This window comes from Prionailurus bengalensis, chromosome D2 (genome assembly GCF_016509475.1).
Source record: "Prionailurus bengalensis isolate Pbe53 chromosome D2, Fcat_Pben_1.1_paternal_pri, whole genome shotgun sequence".
Classification (NCBI taxonomy): Eukaryota; Metazoa; Chordata; class Mammalia; order Carnivora; family Felidae; genus Prionailurus; species Prionailurus bengalensis.
In genome coordinates, this window is record NC_057351.1 from 11,824,861 (window position 1) to 11,845,753 (window position 20,893).

Sequence of the window (20,893 nt, forward strand, 5' to 3'; positions counted from 1 at the left end):
GTGAGAATAGTTAAGTTCTCTCTTGTAGCAAATTTCAATTATACAATACACTAGTATCAACTATAGTCACCATGTTATAGATTAGATCCTCAGACCTCATTCGTGTTATAACTGAAAGTTTGTACCCTTTTATCAACCTCTCCCCTTTACCCCCACTGCCCACCATTCCACTCTATGTTTCTATGAGTTTGACTTGTTTTTGTAAGACTCCACACATAAGTGATACCGTGCAGAATTTGTCTTTCTCTGTCTGGCTTATGTCACTTAGCAATCTCACCACCGTTTGCTATCTCTTCTCTTTTTGCTAATGGACATCCTAACAGGTGTGAAGTGATATCTCATTGTGGTTTTGACCTGAATGTCCCTGATGGTTAGTGGTTCTTTTGTTTTGTTTTTCCTGATGGTTAGTGTTATTGACCACTTTTTCATGTATCTCTATCTGTATGTTTTCTTGGGAAACATCTTCAGATCTGTCGCCCATTTCTTAAGTTGGGGTGTTTGGTTTTTTGCTAGTGAGGTGTATGAATTCCTTGTATATTTAACCCTTTATCAAAGAGGTGGTTTGCAAATATTTTTTTTTCCCCATTCTGTAGGTTGCCTTTTCATTTTGCTGATGGTTTGTTTCCTTTGCTGGGAATAAAACTAGTTTTAGAACTGTTAGCCAAGACCACCACAAAAAGCAAGCCTACTAACTAGAGTTCAGTATTCGTTAAATTTCTTTCTCCCCTGAGGTACAATTTGCATGAAGTGCAATGCAGACATGTTAGATGTGCAATTCATTGAGGTTTGATAAATCTACAGTCTAACCAAGATACAAAAAAAAAACAAACAAAAAAACAAAACAAAAACAAAAAACCACTTGTATTATTCCAGAAATTGCCCTTGTGCCCTCTTCTGGTCAATCCCAGTCACCATAGACAACACAGCTCTCAAGTCCATCACCAGAGATTACTTTCAGCCTACTCCTGAACGTCATATAAATGGAATCATCAAACCCTTGTTCTTCTATGCCTGGTTCTTCTGCTCAACAGAATGTCTGGTTTTGCCATCAAGATTAAGCAAAGGTCATAGAAAAAACTGAGGACTATTTGATCTTTTATTATTCTCTGGAAGAATATTTCTAAGATTAGAATGATTTGTTCTTTGAAAAATTGCCAGAATTTACCTGTAAAAGTCCTCTGGTTTTGGTGTTTTCTTTGTGTGAAAAATTTAAAGCTACTATCTCAATTTCTTTATAGATATTGGGTCATTCAGGCTTTCTGTTTCTGTTTTGAGACGATTTCAGTAGGTCATATTTTCCTATGAACTTGTCTAGCTTATCTAAGCTTCCAAATTTATCAGCATAAACCTGTTCATATATTCCTTATTTTAATTTTGGTTGGATCTGTAGTTATATAACTTTTTTCTTTCCTAACATTACTATTTTTTTCTTCATTAATCTCAACAGAGATGTAACTACTTTATTAGTAACTACTTTATTAGGACAAAATTTTGGTTTTATTGATGATTTCTAATGTAATTTTTAAAATTATTATTGATTTCTGCTCTTATTTTTTATGTTCTCTCTCCTTCCACATTCTTTGGATGTATTCTATTGTTTTATTTTCTTCAGTTTCATTTTATTGACACTTAGCCTTTCTTCCTTTTCAAAATAAGTGAAGGCTATATATTTCATCCTATCACTCATAAATATTTTAACATGTATAGCTTGCCTCATTTGAGAAAAGATTAATAAAGAGGCATATAGTACAAGATTTAAAAATAAGATTATGAAGGGGCGCCTGAGTGGCTCGGTCGGTTGAGCGTCCAACTCTTGATTCTGGCTCAGGTCATGATCCCAGGGTCATGGGATGGAGCCCTGCATTGCCCCAAGTCCATACTCCGTACAGAGGCTGCTTAAGATTCTCTCTCAGCGTGCCTAGGTGGCTCAGTTGGCCAAGCATCCAACTTCAGCTCAGGTCATGATTTCACAGTTTGTGAGTTCAAGCCTCACGCTGGGCTCTGGGCTGACAGCTCAGAGTCTGGAGCCTGCTTCAGATTCTGTGTTTCCCTCTCTCTCTGTTCCTCCCCACTCCCCCGCCCCACTCACGCTCTCTCTCTCTAAAATAAAAAGACATTAAAAAAAAAAAAAGATTCTCTATCTGCCCCATCCCTTGCTCATGTGCCCTCTCCGTAAAAGAAAATAATAATAATAATAATCAGATGAAGAGGAGATTCTTTAAAGATGGCAATTGTGGTTGCACAGGTCTGGTTTTAACTGAATTGCTTCTTCACATTTACAATGGGTTTCTTGTTGGCAGCATGCAGCTGGGTATTGCTGTTTTTTCCAATCTGATAATCTCTGCATGAGAATTGGATATTTATACAATTTATATTTAATGTAATTACTGATATGCTTTGATTTAAATCTTCCATACAGCTATTATTTTTTGTATGTTCCATCTGTTCGTTGCCCTTTTTACTCTTTTTATGTCTTTCTTTCACTGAGGATTTTTTATTATTCAATTTTATCTCCTTTGTTGTCTTACTAGCTGTAACTCCTTGTTGTGTTAGCGTTTACTTTAGGGTTTACAGTACACACCTTATTTTATCCATCCACCTTCAAGCAATATCATATCATTTCCCAAATAACACAAGAATCTTACAGTAGCATGCTTCAATTTCTTTGTAGGAATGTTTATTCAAGTACTTTGTCCATTTTGAAAATGAGTTGGTTATTTTGCTATTGAGTTGTAGGTGTTTCTTATATATTTTGGAAATGTACCCTTTATCAGCTATATGTTTGCAAATACTTTCTCCCATGCTGTAGCCTGCCTTTTCATTTTGTTGATTGTTTCCTTTGCTGTGCAGAAGCTTTTAGTTTGATGTAGTCCCAATTGTCTGGTTTAGCTTCTGTTGCCTGTGTTTTTGGTGTCATTTCCAAGAAGTCATTAGCAAGGCCAATGTCCAGGAGATTTTCTTCCATATTTTCTTCTAGGAATTTTACAGTTTGTCTCATTTTATTTGTCTTTTTGAGGATCGCCATCCCAGTAAATATGAAGTAGCATCTCATTGTGCCTTTTGATTTGCATTTCTCTAATGGCTAATGATGCTGGGCATCTCTTCATGTGCTTGTTGCCCATGTGTATATCTTTGTTGGAGAATTGCTTATTCAAATATTTTGCCAACACTTAAATTGGGTTATTTGCTTTTTAAAAATTTTTTTTAACGTTTATTTATTTTTGAGACAGAGAGAGACAGAGCATGAACGGGGGAGGGTCAGAGAGAGAGAGGGAGACACAGAATCTGAAACAGGCTCCAGGCTCTGAGCTGTCAGCACAGAGCCCAATGCGGGGCTTGAACTCATGAACCGCGAGATAATGACATGAGCCCAAGTCGGACGCTTAACCGACTGAGCCACCCGGGTTATTTGCTCTTTTATTATTGAGTTGTAATTGTCTTTCTACATTGTACATGCAACTCCCTTATCAGATCTATGATTTATAAGAAATTTTCCCATTCTGTGGGGTGTCTTTTCATTCTCTTGATGGTATCCTTTAAGGCAGACAAGTTTTAAATGCTTATTTTGTTAAATTTACTTGTTTTTTTTTCCTTTTGTGCTTGTCCTTTGATGTCATGTCTAAGTAACATTCCCTAATCCAAGGTTGTAAGGATTTATGCCTTTTCTCTTCTAACACTTTCACATGGTCTTTTAAAAAATAGTCTTTTGGGGGCGCCTGGGTGGCGCAGTCGGTTAAGCGTCCGACTTCAGCCAGGTCACGATCTCGCGATCTGTGAGTTCGAGCCCCGCGTCGGGCTCTGGGCTGATGGCTCAGAGCCTGGAGCCTGTTTCCGATTCTGTGTCTCCCTCTCTCTCTGCCCCTCCCCCGTTCATGCTCTGTCTCTCTCTGTCCCAAAAAAAATAAATAAATAAAAAAACGTTGAAAAAAAAATAGTCTTTTGATACATCTTGGGTTAATTTATGCATATGGTGTGCAGTAGGGGTTTTTCAACTTCACTGTTTTGCTTGAAGATATCCACTTGTCCCGGTACCGTGTGTTGAAGAGACTATTCTTTCCCCCACTGAATGTCTTAGCACCCTCCTTGAAAATCAACTGACTGTAAGTGTTCAGGTTTATTTCTGAACTCTCAATTCTATTCTATTAATCTGTATGTTTACAGTTATGGCAGGCAGTACCACATTAGCTTGAAAACTACTCATAGTAATAAGACATAATAACTATTAGTTATATGTATCAAATGCTTGGCAAGAATTTTCACAAAGGAGATGCAAGTAAAAAATGACAGAAATAAAATAACAATAGGAAAATTTAGTTTACTTCTGTCAGTCCAAGACCAATCAAATGGATTAAAAAATCAGTAAAACTATAGAAAACTTAAGCAACACAATCAACAAGATAGATTTTATAGATATATACCTAACTCTGAACTCTACTAATAAGGGGTACACATCCATTTCAAGTGTTCATGGAATAGTCAAGAATACTAGTCAGAGTTTAGGTCACAAGCAAAAAATGCTATTAATTTTTGGGTAAAAGGTGAAACATAAAGTTAAATAGCAAAATTCTTTTTAAATAACAATAATAAGAACAGTATATATCATAATCTGTGGGATAAAACTAAAGCAGTTATCAGAGCATTAAATGTCATACCAGTAAGTATTTTAAAATAAAATGAATTAAACACCCAAGTAAAAAAGAAAAACCAAAGAAAGTGGAAGACAGAAGAAATATACAAACAAAACTTAATGATTTAAAAAACAGAAAACCAACAGAAATAACAAATCAAAAAGCTGACTCAACAAAATAGGCAAAACACTAGCTAAGCTGATCAAGACAAAAAGTAATAGAACATAAATATATCAAAGTATCTGTGACAAATGGGAATAACCAACAAGGAGAAAGAAGTAAGGAAAAACCTATGAGACTACTTTGCACAACTCTCTACAAATAATTTTAAAACCTAGATGAGGGGCATCTGGGTGGCTCAGTCTGTTCAGCAACTGTCTCTTGATTTCAGCTCAGGTCATGATTTCCCAGTTTGTGAGTTCCAGCCCCACGTCGGGCTCCATGCTGATGGTGTGGAGCCTGCTTGGGATTCTTTCTCCTCCCTCTCTCTCTGCAACCTCTCTCTGCCCTCTCCTGTTCGTGCTCTTTCTCTCTCTCAAAATAAATAAGTAAACTTAAAAAACAAAACTAGATGAAAAGGATAATTTTTAAAGGATAATTTTCAATTTGAAAAAATTGGTCCCAGTAAATACAGAAAGTCTTAATAGATTACCTATCATAGAAAAAATAAAATGGTTATTCACATACACATGCATGCACACACACACAACATAAAGAAACCAAACATAGGTGGTTTCTCAGGGTATGTCCACCAAGCTTTCAAAATTCAAATATTCCCAATTAGACTTAAATTATTGTAGAACAGAAACCAAATTTGTTTTATGAAGCAAGAATAATATAGACACAAAAATTTTTAATGTGATTTTTAAAATGTATTTATTTTACAGAGAGAGGTTGAGAGAGTGTGTGAACTGGAGAAGGGGCAGAGAGAGAGAGAGGGTGTGTGTGTGTGTGAGAGAGAGAGAGAATCTAAAGCACATGGGGCTCCATCCCACAACCCTGAGATCACAACCTGAGCTGAAATCAAGAGTCAGACGCTCAACCAACTGAGCCACAGGGATACAAAATTCTGATAAAGATTGTTTTAAGAAGAAAACTAAAGAACAACTTCACTTACGGGTGCTGAGGAAATGATCTTAAATAAAATCATGAATATGAAAAGATTCTCAACATCAATGGTCATAACGCTAAAGCAAATTGAAGTCACAATGTCATAGTACCATCATACACGAAATGGCTAAAATTTTAAAGGCCTGGCAGTACAAGAGTGACAAGGATGTGGAAGACCAGTATTTGAGCTCCCCCAAAGGCTGATGCTGAGACAAGGTTTCAAGGGCAGGTAATTTATTTGGGATCACATCCCACCGGGGGTAACTGAAGCTTAATCCCATGGGAACTCTGAGAGACACTGTAGAACACTCACCTCAGAGTTATCCTACTTGAGGAGTGAGGGAACTGAGGAGTTATACACCAACTGCTGTCAATTATGGGTTTAGCGCGACTCCTGCAGGCAGTAACCTTAGAGTATTTCCGGGATTCTATCTGCATGGGCGCAGCAGGCCCCAGCCTTCAGAGAAAGTCCCGCAGCGGAGACAGATGATGACACTGGCAGCTAGAAGTCAGGGTCCGTCAGTCAGTCACCCTACAACCCAGAGTGACTACTAAATGGACCGACTGGAACTCATAAACTGCGTGGGGGTGTAAACTGGTACAATTACTTTGAAAGATGCTTTTGGAACGATCACGAAAGCCGAAAATACCCTCTAACTACTCTTAGGAATATACCCAATGTAAATGAGCGCATATGCGCACCAAAAGGCAGGCACAAAAATGTTCACAGAAGCTTCACTGTAACAGTAAAACCTGGAAACAACCCAAATGTCTACCAACCCGTAGAAAGAACAAATTGTAGTATATTCAAACAATAGCATACATCAATGAAAAACAAAAACGACTATGACACACACCATGCTTTAACCTCAGAAATATAATGCAGAGCCCACGCACTAGCATTCCATTTATATACAAAAAATAATTCATGGTGCTAGAACTTAGAATGTGTACATTTGGGAGTGACAGTAACTGGGGAGGAATGAAAGGAAGGCTCCTCGGATGCTTGTAGATCTACTGTGCCTGGATTTGAATAATGGTTACACTGGTGTATACATTTGTAACAATTCTCTAAGCTGCATGCTTAAGATTTGTGCCATTTTTGCATCTAAGTTGTGTTTCAATGGAAAGACTTTTAAAAATCATATTTCCTTGCTCTTCCCACTGAATAAAGCAAGAATCAATGCATCAACCCAGTAGTGATCAGCACCCCTGAGCCAAGATTGTGGTTTCTAAACACGATTTCCCGCTAAAAGGGATTTTTGAGAAGTGGCTGATTCTAAGGGGAAGGAGATGTAGAAGATAAGCCTGGATCACACAAGAGCAAGGACACTACTAAAGATCACTATACTTCTATCACAGGGACTCAGGAATGAATGAGTAATACCACACTGGTCAAAGGTAAGAAAATCTGAACAGCAAAATAAAACAATAAATGAAATGGAGGAAATCATTTCAAATACGTTAGTGTCTATGAGTTAGTTCATAGTGCCCTCAAACAAGCCTCATTGGTCAACTTTGGAGACTGGAAACATTTGAAATATGACAAATAAGGTAAAAGAAGTATCTATTTTTGCTGTTTCTATATTATCTGCACTGTAACCAAATAATTGAAGAGAACAAGTTTCTATCTGCATTAGTACTTGAGCTGAGATAATGAGCTGACGGAATGAGACTATCACCCTTTTGTAGCTCCTAATGAATGAAAAGATCTAGACGCTGGTCATCAATGGCAGGTAACGTCACAAAAAAGAGAGACTCCAGACATGATATCCCTCCTGATGGACATTCCCAACACCACCCATTCGGTGGTTGTGCAACACTACAACAAACAAAATCTTCAAATACACAGGGATTCTGACAATTTACATGAAACAAAAGGAACAGAGGAACACGATGAACAGTAGTATGGGGACGAAGACCAAATCTAGACCAAGGAAAATCTGTAAGACAAACATGTTCCTTTCTTCAAAGAAAATTACAATAAAAATACACAAGAAAACGAGGGAGAATCAATAAAGATTTCAGAGTCATTAAGTCAATTACAACATATGGGCCTTATCTGTATCCCAATTCAACAAACCATAAGAATATAAATAGCACGAGATAATCAGGAAAATGTAAATACCAACTGGATATTAGGGTATTCTTAAATTTTAGGTGTCATAATGGTGTTGTGGTCATTTTTTTTCTCTATAATTTATTTACTTTTTATAATGTACATCTGAGTTAGTTAGCACATGGTGCAACAATGATTTCAGGAGTAGATTCCTTAAGCTCCTCACGCATTTAGCCCATCTCCCCTCCCACAACCCCTCCAGCAACTGTTTGTTCTCTATATTTAAGAGTCTCTTCTGTTTTGTCCCCATTTTTGTATTATTTTTGCTTCCCTTATGTTCATCTGTTTTCTATCTTAAAGTCCTCATATGAGCAAAGTCATATAATTGTCTTTCTATAACTAATTTCGCTTAGCATAATACCCTCTAGTTCCATCCACGTAGTTGCAAATGGCAAGATTTCATTCTTTTTGATTGCCGAGTAATATTCCATTGTATATATATACCACATCTTCTTTATCCATTCATCCGTTGATGGACATTTGGGCTCTTTCCATACTGCGGCTATTGTCAACAGTGCTGCTATAAACATCGGGTGCACGTGCCCCTTCAACACAGCACACCTGTATCCCTTGGATAAATACCTAGCAGTGCAATGGCTGGGTCGTAGGGTAGTTCTATTTTTAATTTTTTGAGGAACCTCCATACTGTTTTCCAGAGTGGCTGCACCTGTTTGCATTTCCATGTGGTCATGTTTTTGTGGGGGGGGGGGGAGTCCTTGTAGAGGTACATACTAAAAAATTTACAGATGAAATAATGTCTGGGACTTGTTACAATATGGAGTCCATGTTAGATGAAGTTAGATAAGGAAAGATTAGCCATGTTTTAACAATTGTTGAAGTTGAGCACGTTAGTTTGCTAGAGAGGCCATAACTAAGTAACATGGATTAACCTCAGAAATTTAATTCCTCATAGTTCCAGTGGCTACAAGTCTGAGATCAAGGTGTCAACGAGTTCTGTTTCTTCTGAGGACTCTTTTCTTGGCTTGCAGGTGGTCACCTTCTCCCTGTGTCCTCACATGGCCACTCTTCTGTGCATGAATTGTCTCTGTCTTAATCTCCTCTTTTATAAGGACACCACCATATTGGATTAAAGACCACCTGTATGATTTCATTTTAGTTTACTCACTTCTTTAAAGGACCTTTCTGCAATTACATTCATATTCTGCGGTCATGTCTCCGAACATATGAATTTGGAGGGAACACAATTCAGCTCCTAACACTGGGTGATGATGACAATGGGGTCATTACACTATTCATTCCACTTCTGTGTTAAGTTTGAGATATTCCAGAATAAAATTTCCATTTCTTAAATGAGAAAATCGGTGGAAGAGAAAAAATAGAGTTTGGTGTGAACTACTCTACCGAATCTAGATAGAAACATAGTCACTTATTCTTTATTTTTCCAATTAGTGGCTCAATAATCTGTAGGCCGACTAGTAGCCCATCTTTTACATTTTTGAGGTGCCTCCATCCCCAGAGTCTAAGAAACCCAAGAGTATTCTGAATCCAAAGTGCAATCAGACCTCCCCCAGTGCTGGCCACAGAGGAAACTCGGGTCTCCTTAGCTTAACCACTGACTGGACTTTGCTGATGCACAATGCTATTCGTTCCTTCCCAACACAGTACACATGCTTGCTTAGCACTGAAACAAAAGTGACCTTGATGGCCAATATTGTGACACTGGCTGAAATGTTTGAGGGAGGACAATTGCATCGCTTTATGCTAAGTTCAGATCGAAGTTAAAGTTCTCAGCTTTCAGCTCTTCTAGGGCATTCAGGCAGTCTCTTACTAAGATGCTTCCAAGAGAACTGAGTCAGGATTGTTCCAACGCATCATGGATTCATGATGGACGGATTCAACACTCAATTCATAAAGTTGAAATAAGGTAAATATCCAAATTAGCTAAATGGGAGAAAGTGGTTAACACCCACAGAATCATAGAACAGCCGACTTCTATTTCTGGCAATAAGGTAGATTACAATAACTGAGAATCTTCCCGCCTGGAAATGTTGCACACAATATAATAAACATCCTTTTAAATATACAACTAAATTTAAGATACAAAACAGGTGAACATAAGGGACGGGAAGCAAAAATAATATAAAAACAGGGAGGGGGACAAAACACAAGAGACTCTTAAATACGGAGAACTGAGGGTTGCCGCCGGGGTGTTGGGCGGGGAGGGATGGGCTAAATGGACAAGGGGCAGCAAGGAGGACACTTGTTGGGATGACCACTGAGTGTTATATGTAGGGGGTAGATCACTGGATTCCACTCCTGAGTCATTACTGCACTATATGCTAACCGACTTGGATGTAGATTTTTAAAAAGAGAGAAAAAAGTAATAAATAAATATATAACTAAACAGGCAAGAAAGTAAGGGAAATCCTTAAGGGAAAAGCCAGAAACAAAACCAAAAAGCAGAAGTTCCAACAGCTCTCATGAATTCTGCTGGACTTGACAGCTGTTGGGGAAGGAAGACTTTTTCTCTATCCTTCAAGACTTTTCCAGCTCATCTAAAAATTAAATTGACACGAGACATTAACAGGAGGAAAAAACCCAAAGATTAATTAAGTGCACATGGCAGCCCACGAGACCTAAAGAAATGACTGAGGCTGACAGTTTTTATACTTTTTAGACAGACAGACAGACAGACAGACAATAAATCTGTGAAGAACTGTAGGACAAAGAAGACTTACTTCAGGTGCTTTAATTACTAAGGAATCCTAGAATTTGGGCAGGGGAAGTAATCAAAGTAACAAGACTTGTTTATACAGCCGTCTCTACTCTGAATTCCCTGCCTCTAGTAATTAGGATGTCTTTTTATCTTCCAGTTTTAGGGAAAGTGCCTTTTCCGTGGGAAATTTATTTCCTGCTTTCTGGAGACAAAGGGGGCTCAGAGTCCTTTCTGCACCGGCTGTTTCTTAAGTAACTTAATTTAAAATCATCAATTTATCGAAATGGCACATTTGGTCGGCGGGGGGACTATCCTTGGCCCCTATATGGCCAAGCAGCTATCATTTTAATAGCCATGTTAGGACAAAAAAATAAACAAATAAAGACTTAGACCCATGGTAGGAAAATGCAGCAGAAGTTCTCAACAAGAGTCAGACCCTCCAGGCTGACGTCCCCAGTAAAAGCGTGAATTAAGAATATGGCCTGTCAGCAATGCAAGGTAACAAGAGAGCTTTCTGGTTTAATCCTGTGCTTCAAGTCTAAGTGTCTTCAAAATCAATACTACCTTGAGAGTTTGTCCATGGACCTTTTCTATCCTATGTTTGCACACATTTGTACTACATTTGTGTAGGGATTTCTACGTTGCAAGATTCACATACAAAAGTCATTTCAGGCTGATAATACCCTTGGTATGCCTGAAGGAAAGAACTAGTTAGAGGGACACATCTTTAACCGAAGCCTAAAGGACTCCAGCAGATAAAACTCCACCAGATATGAGCTCACAACCCATAATTATATATGATACTTAAAGAAATGTGAGGACTGAACCCACTCACACGTAAATGAACCATCCGAAACCCAGATGTTTTAATGACTTGCCAAAGTCACGTGGTTTTTCAGTGGCTGAGCCAGAACAGAGCTCAGGTCTTATGACTTGCTTGCAAATTATGTATTTTCTTCTAGCAACAGCCTTTTTTTCATATGGTACTTCTCTCACTTCAGAATTCTAAGGGGGAAAACCAGGTCTGTCTTTAAATTCAACATTCCAACACTGAAAACTGAGCCTTCTGCCCCCAAATAAACAAGTTGATTCTGCTAGTATGATTGTTCAAGTCCACAGGTAGTCTTATCTGTATCTGTATTGTAGAAATACTCTGCACCTAAAAAAATACATTTTAAAAATGGGTTACTCAGTACTCTCATGGTCTGCTGATCGGAACATCCTTTTGGAAAGTAATTTTGTTAAACACACCAATAGTTTTCAATGTGATGCTCCCTTGAGTAATTCATTCGTAGGATCTTCTCAGAGACGTGAGCAAAGGTTTAGTGCTCAATTAGGCTCACACTTTTGTAATCTAAATGGCAAAAAATTAGAAACGGCGTAATGTTCCACAAGGAGGAATAGTTATATAAATTATAGTACACAGTTAGAATAGATTGTCATAAAGCCTCAAAAATATCTTTGAAGGCTCTGATAGAAAACTGAGTGGGAAAAAAAGGTAATATAAAAATATATGTGTATAAACCACCATTAGGATGGCAGTTACAGAAAAAATAAGAAAATAGCAAATGTTGGCAAAGAGATGGAGAAACTATCTTGTGCTCTGTTGATTACAATGTAAACTGGTGCAGCCACTGTGGAAAACAGTATGGAGGTTCCTCAAAAAACTAGACACAGAATTACCACATGATTCAGCAATTCCATTCCCGGGTATGTACCCAGAAGAAATGAAAGCAGGAATGTAAACAGATATTTGTACATCTATATTGTTAGTATTATTCAAAATGGCCAAAATGTGGAAGCAACCCGAGTGTCTGTTGACAAATGAACGGATAAACAAAATGTGGTCTATCAGTACAGTGGAATATTATCCAGCCTTAATCAGGAAGGAAATGCTTCACACATGCTACAAAATGAATGACTCCTGAAGACATTACGTGAAATGCCGATCACAAATGGATGAATATCATAGAGTTACAAATCTATGAGGCCCCTAGAGGAGTCAAATCAATAAACACAGAAAGTAGACCAGTGGCTGTCAGGGGCTGGGGGGGGGGGGCAGGGGAGGGGGAGTGGGGAGTTAGTGTTTAATGAGGATGGGGCACCTGGGTGGCGCAGTCGGTTAAGCGTCCGACTTCAGCCAGGTCACGATCTCGCGGTCCGTGAGTTCGAGCCCCGCGTCGGGCTCTGGGCTGATGGCTCAGAGCCTGGAGCCTGTTTCCGATTCTGTGTCTCCCTCTCTCTCTGCCCCTCGCCCGTTCATGCTCTGTCTGTCTCTGTCCCAAAAATAAATAAACGTTGAAAAAAAAATTTTTTTAAAAAAAATGAGAGAGTTTCAGCTGTGGAAGATGAAAAACTTCTGGAGATAGATGGGGGTGTGGTTGCACAACATTAATGTACTTCATGCCATTGGGCTGTACATTTAAATGGTAAATTTTGGGGGTGCCTGGGTGGCGCAGTCAGTTAAGCGTCTGACTTCAGCCAGGTCATGATCTCGCGGTCCGTGAGTTCGAGCCCCGCGTCAGGCTCTGGGCTGGGGGCTCGGAGCCTGGAGCCTGTTTCTGATTCTGTGTCTCCCTCTCTCTCTGCCCCTCCCCCGTTCATGCTCTGTCTCTCTCTGTCCCAAAAATAAATAAAAAAACGTTGAAAAAAAAAATTAAAAAAAAAATAAATAAATGGTAAATTTTGTGTCTTATATATTTTATCACAATAAATAATGCATACATGAATATATACAATATATACAAAACATATTAACACATAGCATACATAATGTATATTGTATCTATTGTTATATACGTATTTGTATACATATATAACATAAATTGTATTAAAAAAGGTATGCGGTAAGTAGGTTAATAGGTACAAAAACTGTCAAGATTTATGGTGTATTCATTCCTATTATTGCTATAACAAATTACCATAAATTTGGTATCTACTAAGTCATAGTTTCTTACAGTTGTGTGGGTCAGAAATCAGGAATCAGTATCACTGAGCCAGAATCAAGGTGTCAGATGCTGGGGTCTCTCCAGAGGCTCTAGGGGAGAATCCATTTCCTGGCTTCTGGAGCTTCTAGAAGCTGCCTGCATTCCTTGGCTCACGGTCCTTTTCTCCATCTTCAAGGCCAGTGGCATTTTGCTTCACTGGTGACTTTGCCTTGTTCTGCATCACATCTCTCCCTGCTTCCCTCATCTAAGGACACCTATGACTGCATTTCGGCCCCACTGGACTATGCAGGATAATCTCCCCATTTCGAGATTCTTAATTTGATGTCATCCTTCACCACAGAAGGTAACATCCACCCTTTTGCCATAGAACACAGCTGTCTTTAGGGGCCATTATTCCGCCTACTCACACATGGATGGAAAGAAAGAAGAAAGACAACAGAAGGAAATGTCATGAAACATTACTAGTAGCTAAATCATGAATCGTTTTCCTCTGTATACTTTTATATAGCTAACATGCTTTTTGCAATGAACAAGTTTTATAATAAAAAAAAATACTACTTTTTAATGTTAATTTTTGAGAGACAGAGAGAGAGCGAGAGGGAGACCGCGCATGCATAAACACAGGGGAGGGTCACACAGAGAGAGAGGGAGGCACAGAATTTGAAGCAGGCTCCAGGCTCTGAGCTGTCAGCACAGAGCCCAACGCAGGGCTCGAACTTATGAACTGTGAGATCATGACCTGAGTGAAGCTGGATGCTTAACTGACCAGGCACCCCTGAATACTACTTATTTTTAAAAGGGCTTTTAAAATACAGATATAGCTCAGTGTGTTGGAGGTGCTTTTCCAGCTGTGGGTTGGATTTCACTAAATCTCGTGTAACTCTCCCGACGACCAGAGTAACCCATCTGTAGATGTCAATCCCCTAACACGAATGTTGTCTATAATGTAGAAGCAAAATAAGTTGCCCACTTATGACTCTGCTCAGGAATGAATCCAGTCAAAATTAAAATAAAACTCCTCTATAGGGAAGGTTAATATACACAAATGTGATGCTGCAGTTAGAAGACATTTCGCAAAACCCAGATCTCAATTCCCAGCATGGCCTTGGTTTGCACCCAGTTGGCTCGTCTGTAATATTTATGGCTCCTTCTGGAAATCTTCCAGTCTTACCACAGTCAGGTCTCTCCTCCCTGAATTCCTCCTGGGCCACTAGCATTCATAATTAGATTTATACACATTGTCTGTAAATGAGGTAGGTGTGATGTGGTGTTGCATCCATTATTTTGGTAGCGTGGTGAAAAAGTGAGAAAATTAAACCTCCCCCAAGGGTCTACACCATCACTCTTCAGTTAGTGAAGATTCTTTTCTTTGAAGCGAGGCACTGTGCTAAGTGTGCCACCACATCCCAGCAGACGCTCAGCCACAGGCAGGTGTTGGTCCAGAGAGACGAAGACAAGACACAGAGACAGCCATCAGGACACAGGTGCACTGGGGGAGCTTATGTCCAGGGGGTCTGGGAACAGCCTACCGCATGAGGCACCTGCTCTGAGATCGGCAAGCAGACAGCTTTGATGGCGCAGCGACTACCCCAGCAGCGGCCTCTGGCCTCTCCCTCCTGGCACAGCCCGTGTTCCAAGGAGATCAAGGCCTGCCATCCACACACTCTTCGTTGCAAAGGAGATGCTTCACACTGACCACCCCCGGGGCCTCTGACCTTGAGTGCTGAACAACGTGTCCCTCTACGTATTCTGCTTGCTGGGAATATGGCAGGAAGACAGGATCTCTACTCTCCAGAGATCGTGATTAATGGGCATTCAGGGCCTTCTGGCACATCCCATACAGCTGGATGCTTTCTGGAGAGTACCACATTCAAGTTCTTGCACTGGCATCATGGTCGTTTTATCGATGGAGAAGCTGCAGCTTGGAGAGGTCGTGTAACTTGACCAAAGTCACCCCCAAGCTAGTAGTTGTTGGAAGCATGAGTTGGCAGGGGTGGGGGTGGGGGAGGTATTTATGAAGCAACACGGAATATACACTGTAATTCATCACACATCTATCCACTGAGAAGACAAAGTCCAACCCAAGTCCGCTCATACCACTGGTCATCTTGGGGGGATTATTCATTAACAAACACCTGCTCTCTTCAAAGTTTCCAAACACACAAAGAAAGCAGAAGAGAGAGTTTTGTCCTTTCAAATACCCCACAATCTAATTGGGGAGACAATACATACAGCCTGTGATGTAAATACAGTGACAAAGCAGTATGTAATCTCAGAAGAGCCACACACGAGTGACCGATGAAGGGCCAAGACACGTGAACTGAGGCTGGCGTTCATCACAGAAGGGGATCTGCTGGTTAAGAGCGTTTATCTTTGAGGGCAGAGTGGTTTAGCGTGATAAACCAGGGTTCTACAGATTTTACTCACCATAAATACGCTTTCATGGCAGAACCAAAAAGATGTTGTAAAGTAAGGCAGGGGCTTTTTAAAATTTACGTTACTGTGCAATTGCAACCTCCTCTGCACCGAGGCTCAGAAAGCAAATTTTTAGGAAAGACAAAGAGGAGGACAAAAAAGGGAATCGTGGTTGAGAGCGATGGCAGGAAGGCAGGCTGCGTCATTAATCTCTAAAGAGCAGTTGGTTAAATAAGTGGTTTCTCTTTGGAAGGCAGATGTTTATCATTAAATACTCTTGGGAAGCACAGTTTGTTAATCTTTGGGGGGAGATGTCTGGGCACTTTTGTTCCCCGGAGGCCGTGGTGTGATGAGGAGGAGGGAAGCCTGACAGCTGGTCTTGGATCTGTATTCGCTGAGCTGCATTTGTGCTCGTGGCTGGTCACAGGCCCGTCCCTCTAAAACACAGGAGGAGGCCGCTTGGCCGTGCCCACATGCACTTATCGTGCCCGGTTCTGGCATAGCAACAAGGACATTAATGTTCAGAACCAGGTCACCGGGGAATGCACCCGTGTTTTCAACAGCACTACATGGCATACTGGTTTCTAGCTGGGTTAAGCTAGAAAGGCAACCAAGCTTACTCGATGAGGTCTAAAACTGGGGGTGGTAAGGGGACAAAGCAAAAGGTCAAAGTTCCCCCCGCCTTTTTTTTTTTTAAGTTTATTTATTATTTTTGTTTTAGAGAGAGAGAGAAAGAGCATGAGCAGGCGAGGGGCAGAGAGAGAGCTGTCAGTGCAGAGCCCGATGCGGGGCTCGATCTCACCAACCGCAAGATGACGACCTGAGCTGAAACCAAGAGTCGGACTCAACCGACTGAGCCACCCAGGTGCCCCAAGGTCAAAGTTTCCTAACGGCCAGCAGTTGCACTCAGAAGCACCAGGAAAATCTTGGGAAAGAGGCCTGAAACCTACATGGGTGATGCAATACTCCTCCAAGCCGTGCCCTTGAGACGAAGACAGGAGACGGATGGCTCCCCAGTTTTTAAATCTGCAGTGGAGATTCTGAGTTTAAGATGCGAATGACACAAGGTACTGGAGGGAGTCCACTTGCTACAAACTCTGCAGACAATGTTACTCTCCCCGAGCCCAGGGAGTCTGACTCACTTGCTACTGTTGTACATGATGCCCAGAACAGGACCTCGCCCAATACATAAACTCATGAATGAGCATATAAACGGATGAATTGAATGAATACGCGTGAATGCATAAATGTCATCTCACAGTATACATTTCCCCTCTTGGGGATCTCAGCCAAAGCAAAAGAGAGGTCACTTGCCCAGCCAGCACCTCCTCTCTGTAAGATCGTAAGCACTGTTGGAGCTCGTGAGAGAAGAAAAAGGTACACGTAAATGGCTGCAAATCTTAGCAGGGCCCTGAGAGCCAGGTACCAATCACATCTATAAAATAATAGAAGTTTTTCATATTTTTATCTGAAAGGAGTGATAGAAATGACTGTATTCACATCAAAGCGATTAGCAACACAGCCTCACCCACTTTTTTTTTCCCTATAGAGGGCAGGCTTTATCCCTCTAATGCTGGTAAGAAAATATTTGGGTAAAGTCCCTTGTGCTCTCTCCCCATTGTTTGGGCCGTCATTATTCTTTCCTACCTCTTCCCTGCCCCCTCCCAAATATGCCCACAAATGTTTGCTCCTTCCATTATCCAACTCTTTGAAAGTTCTACCCTCGCTTCCCACATCCAGAAATATCACCTTTCCACATCCGCTCCAACCCTACACACTGAGCACAGACTTAAAGGTGGCATCCAAAGCTAATAAACTTTTCACTAAACAAAACCCATTAATTACTCTTTCTTAAGAGTCAGCTACTTTTGCCAATCTGATACAAACCATCCCAAATTAGCATCTTCCTCCCTCCTCAATGCCAACGGCACTAAATGACTCAACCTTGCCATGCACCAGCCCCTTCAGCTTCCAGGGGATGTGCTGACATCCTTGTCACGACACACTCCCTCACTCTGTAACCACATTTCTTCTGCATCTTTTCATACACCCTGATGAACCTCCTTCACTTCAGCAACCCTTTCTCTGGGCTAAACAACGTCAGGCTTGGCTCTTTTGCCACACAGTGATAGCAGAAGAAGATACTCTTGTTATCTGACACGATGGGGGAAGAATTCTTCTTAGTCTATTCTGGTTAAGGGAGAAGGATCACACTTCTCACACTTGGGTGGCCAACCTTCAAATATAGTAATTCGCACTAAAGTGTACTTAATACTGAAGTCATACTGAATTTTAACAAGTCTTTGATGATTCAGAAGGCACTGCAGGAATATTGCAATACTTGTGACTCATCGTGATGGAGATCAGTGATCACGGAGTAGTAGATTTTGGAAAGGCCACCGGTGGATGCATCAGTTTTGTTTCTGCCCAATTGTCTCCCTGCCTTGAACAGGTGCAGCAAACCTCTGTGTCTGGAAAAGCTCCAGGGAGTCCTAGCTACGATTATTATTATTGAGCTATAACTGACATGTAACACTGTGGAAGTCTAAGACCCACCATGTGTGGCTTGATACATTTATATGTTATAGTAGGATTTTTACAGTAGCTCAGCTCGTACCTTTATCATGTCACGTATCATTTCTTTGTTTTTAATTCCACATACAAATGGTATCATATGCTATTTGTCTTTCTTTGATTTATCTCCCTTTCTAGCTGGTTTCTTGATGTTTGAGCTTTTAATACGATTTCATCCATCCAAGAAATATTTAAGTTCCCACTACATGCCTGACAGAATTTCTAAATGTTTGGTTCTGGCATTAACTATTGCAAATACTCTTCTTCCTTGAGTAGCTCAGCAAACAGAATAGGTACCATGCCTCCTTGCCTCCAACTTTCTGATAAAGGTTTGTTTTTGCCTGTTTTCTTCATGATGGTCAATTACAGCAGACAGATGGAGGGCTCGTAAGTTTTCATAGGGTTCTTCTCTCAACTCATCTAGTCTGGTGGGTAATAAGGCACAGAGTGGGAAACATGAATATTTTCCATTTACTGATCATTTTTCTAATTATAGAAGAGAATTGTACCCAAACCCATCCCTATGCCAAGCTGAGAGGGACCCAACTTCTAACTGTACCAACCCCCTTCCATTATAACTCACCAATTTGGGGGTGGGACGGAATATATTCACTCGTTGACATTTGATCCCTAACTGTATTCAAAACTTAATTAACTTGATGGCACATTGTGGGGGAAATGGGATTCTGCAAAGCAGGAAACAACACTGGCTCTGCTAATGACCAAACTCTCACTTAGCTTCAACTTCCTGAGCAGTTTGAGCAGATCTGTTACAGCCTGCCCACGGCAATGCACGGAGAAAACCGATGATGACTGAACAGTTTTAGAGGAGACACGCCATTGAAACAGGACTTGGCGCTAACTACTCCCTTTTCTCAAAAGAGTTGCAGTATTTAAAAAAATAACCGAGCATTTCTGACACTCGGGTATTTTCCACTGACATTCTTTTTTTTTTTTTTTTAAAGTTTATTTATTTTTGAGAGACAGACAGAGCATGAGTGGGGGAGGGTCAGAGAGAGGGAGACAGAATCTAAAGCAGACTCCAGGCTCTGAGCTGTCAGCACAGAGCCCAATGGGGGCTCGAACTCAAAAACCACGAGTTCATAACCTGAGCTGAAGCTGGACACTTAACTGACTGCATCACCCAGGAGCCCCTCACTGAAATTCCTCAGATTTTTTTGATGTGCTCATTTCAACACAGTTGAAAAACAATCTATCACATCAGGGAAAACTGTGTTTCATTAATGATATTTAGCACTATCCACCAAGATAAATGGATTTCCCAGGTTTTCACTGAAAACATGCACAAAATACATGGGTCTTCTATAATAAAATAAACAATCCCACGTGATTATAGATGGGTGAGCATTGAAATTCCTTCAGATAATTCAGAAGGCAATGTCACTTTTCTCTCTTCTGAGTTTCCCTCTGGGTAAAAGAACAAACAGGATTGTAAAAAGTTCAAAGTTCCTTCCTCGGCTGCCAACAGCTTCACACTCTACAGGCTGACTTATGTATTGCATCACGGAAAGCAGAGACTGTGATAAACATCATTCATCAATCTGTCTGGTTTTTGTTTCTTCCATTTCGTGCAACATCTAATCTTAAGGTTCTCAAAAATCATTTGATCCAACCCTTTTCTAGGCAATAATTACAGAAAATCACTTGTTTTGTGAGTCTCCAAAAGGCTGTAATAATACTTAAAAGCAAAGAATGAGGCAAAAGATATCTTTGAAACTCACAGTTTGAAGGGAGTATGTAAATGGAATGAGATATTCCATGTGTTGAGAAATGGGACCACGTCTAGGGCTGAATTGATTGAAATCCTAACTTTTCAGATTATTCAAAATCACATCTATTTCAAGCCGGCTTTGTTGCCACGCTCGTCTTTTTTTAAAAGGGTAACAATAGATGCTTGTTATAAAACTGAAGCCGTGTAGAAAGAATGAGAAATACCCAAACCCTGAGTCCCTCCCCGCTGGCCCCCCAGTCCCATTCCCCAAAAGTAACCACTTAAGAATTTCTTGTATAACCTTCTAGGTATTTTCACTGCACATACTAGCATTTTTTTAGACACACACATATGGAATTCTAATATACCCTGTGTTCTGTAATTGGACAACACGTACAGTTGACGTGTGGCCATGACGTGAGCTTGAAGTGAGGTGACTTTTCTGCAGGCTGCCCATGTGCTGTCTTCAAGGGTCAGTAAAGAGAGCATCAGCAGGGCTGTTTCTGCTATGACGAAATCCTGAAGGTGGGTGTGGAGGGTACTAGACTGTTTATGTCCCAGTCTCCTGAGCAAGAGAAAATCACCACGGTTCTCCCTCTGCTCACTTAGAACACTCCATGTAGGGAACCACACGGCCGGTGCTGGGCTAGGTTCTGGGGGTTCGGAGCCCAGGCAGTGAGCCTTGAACCC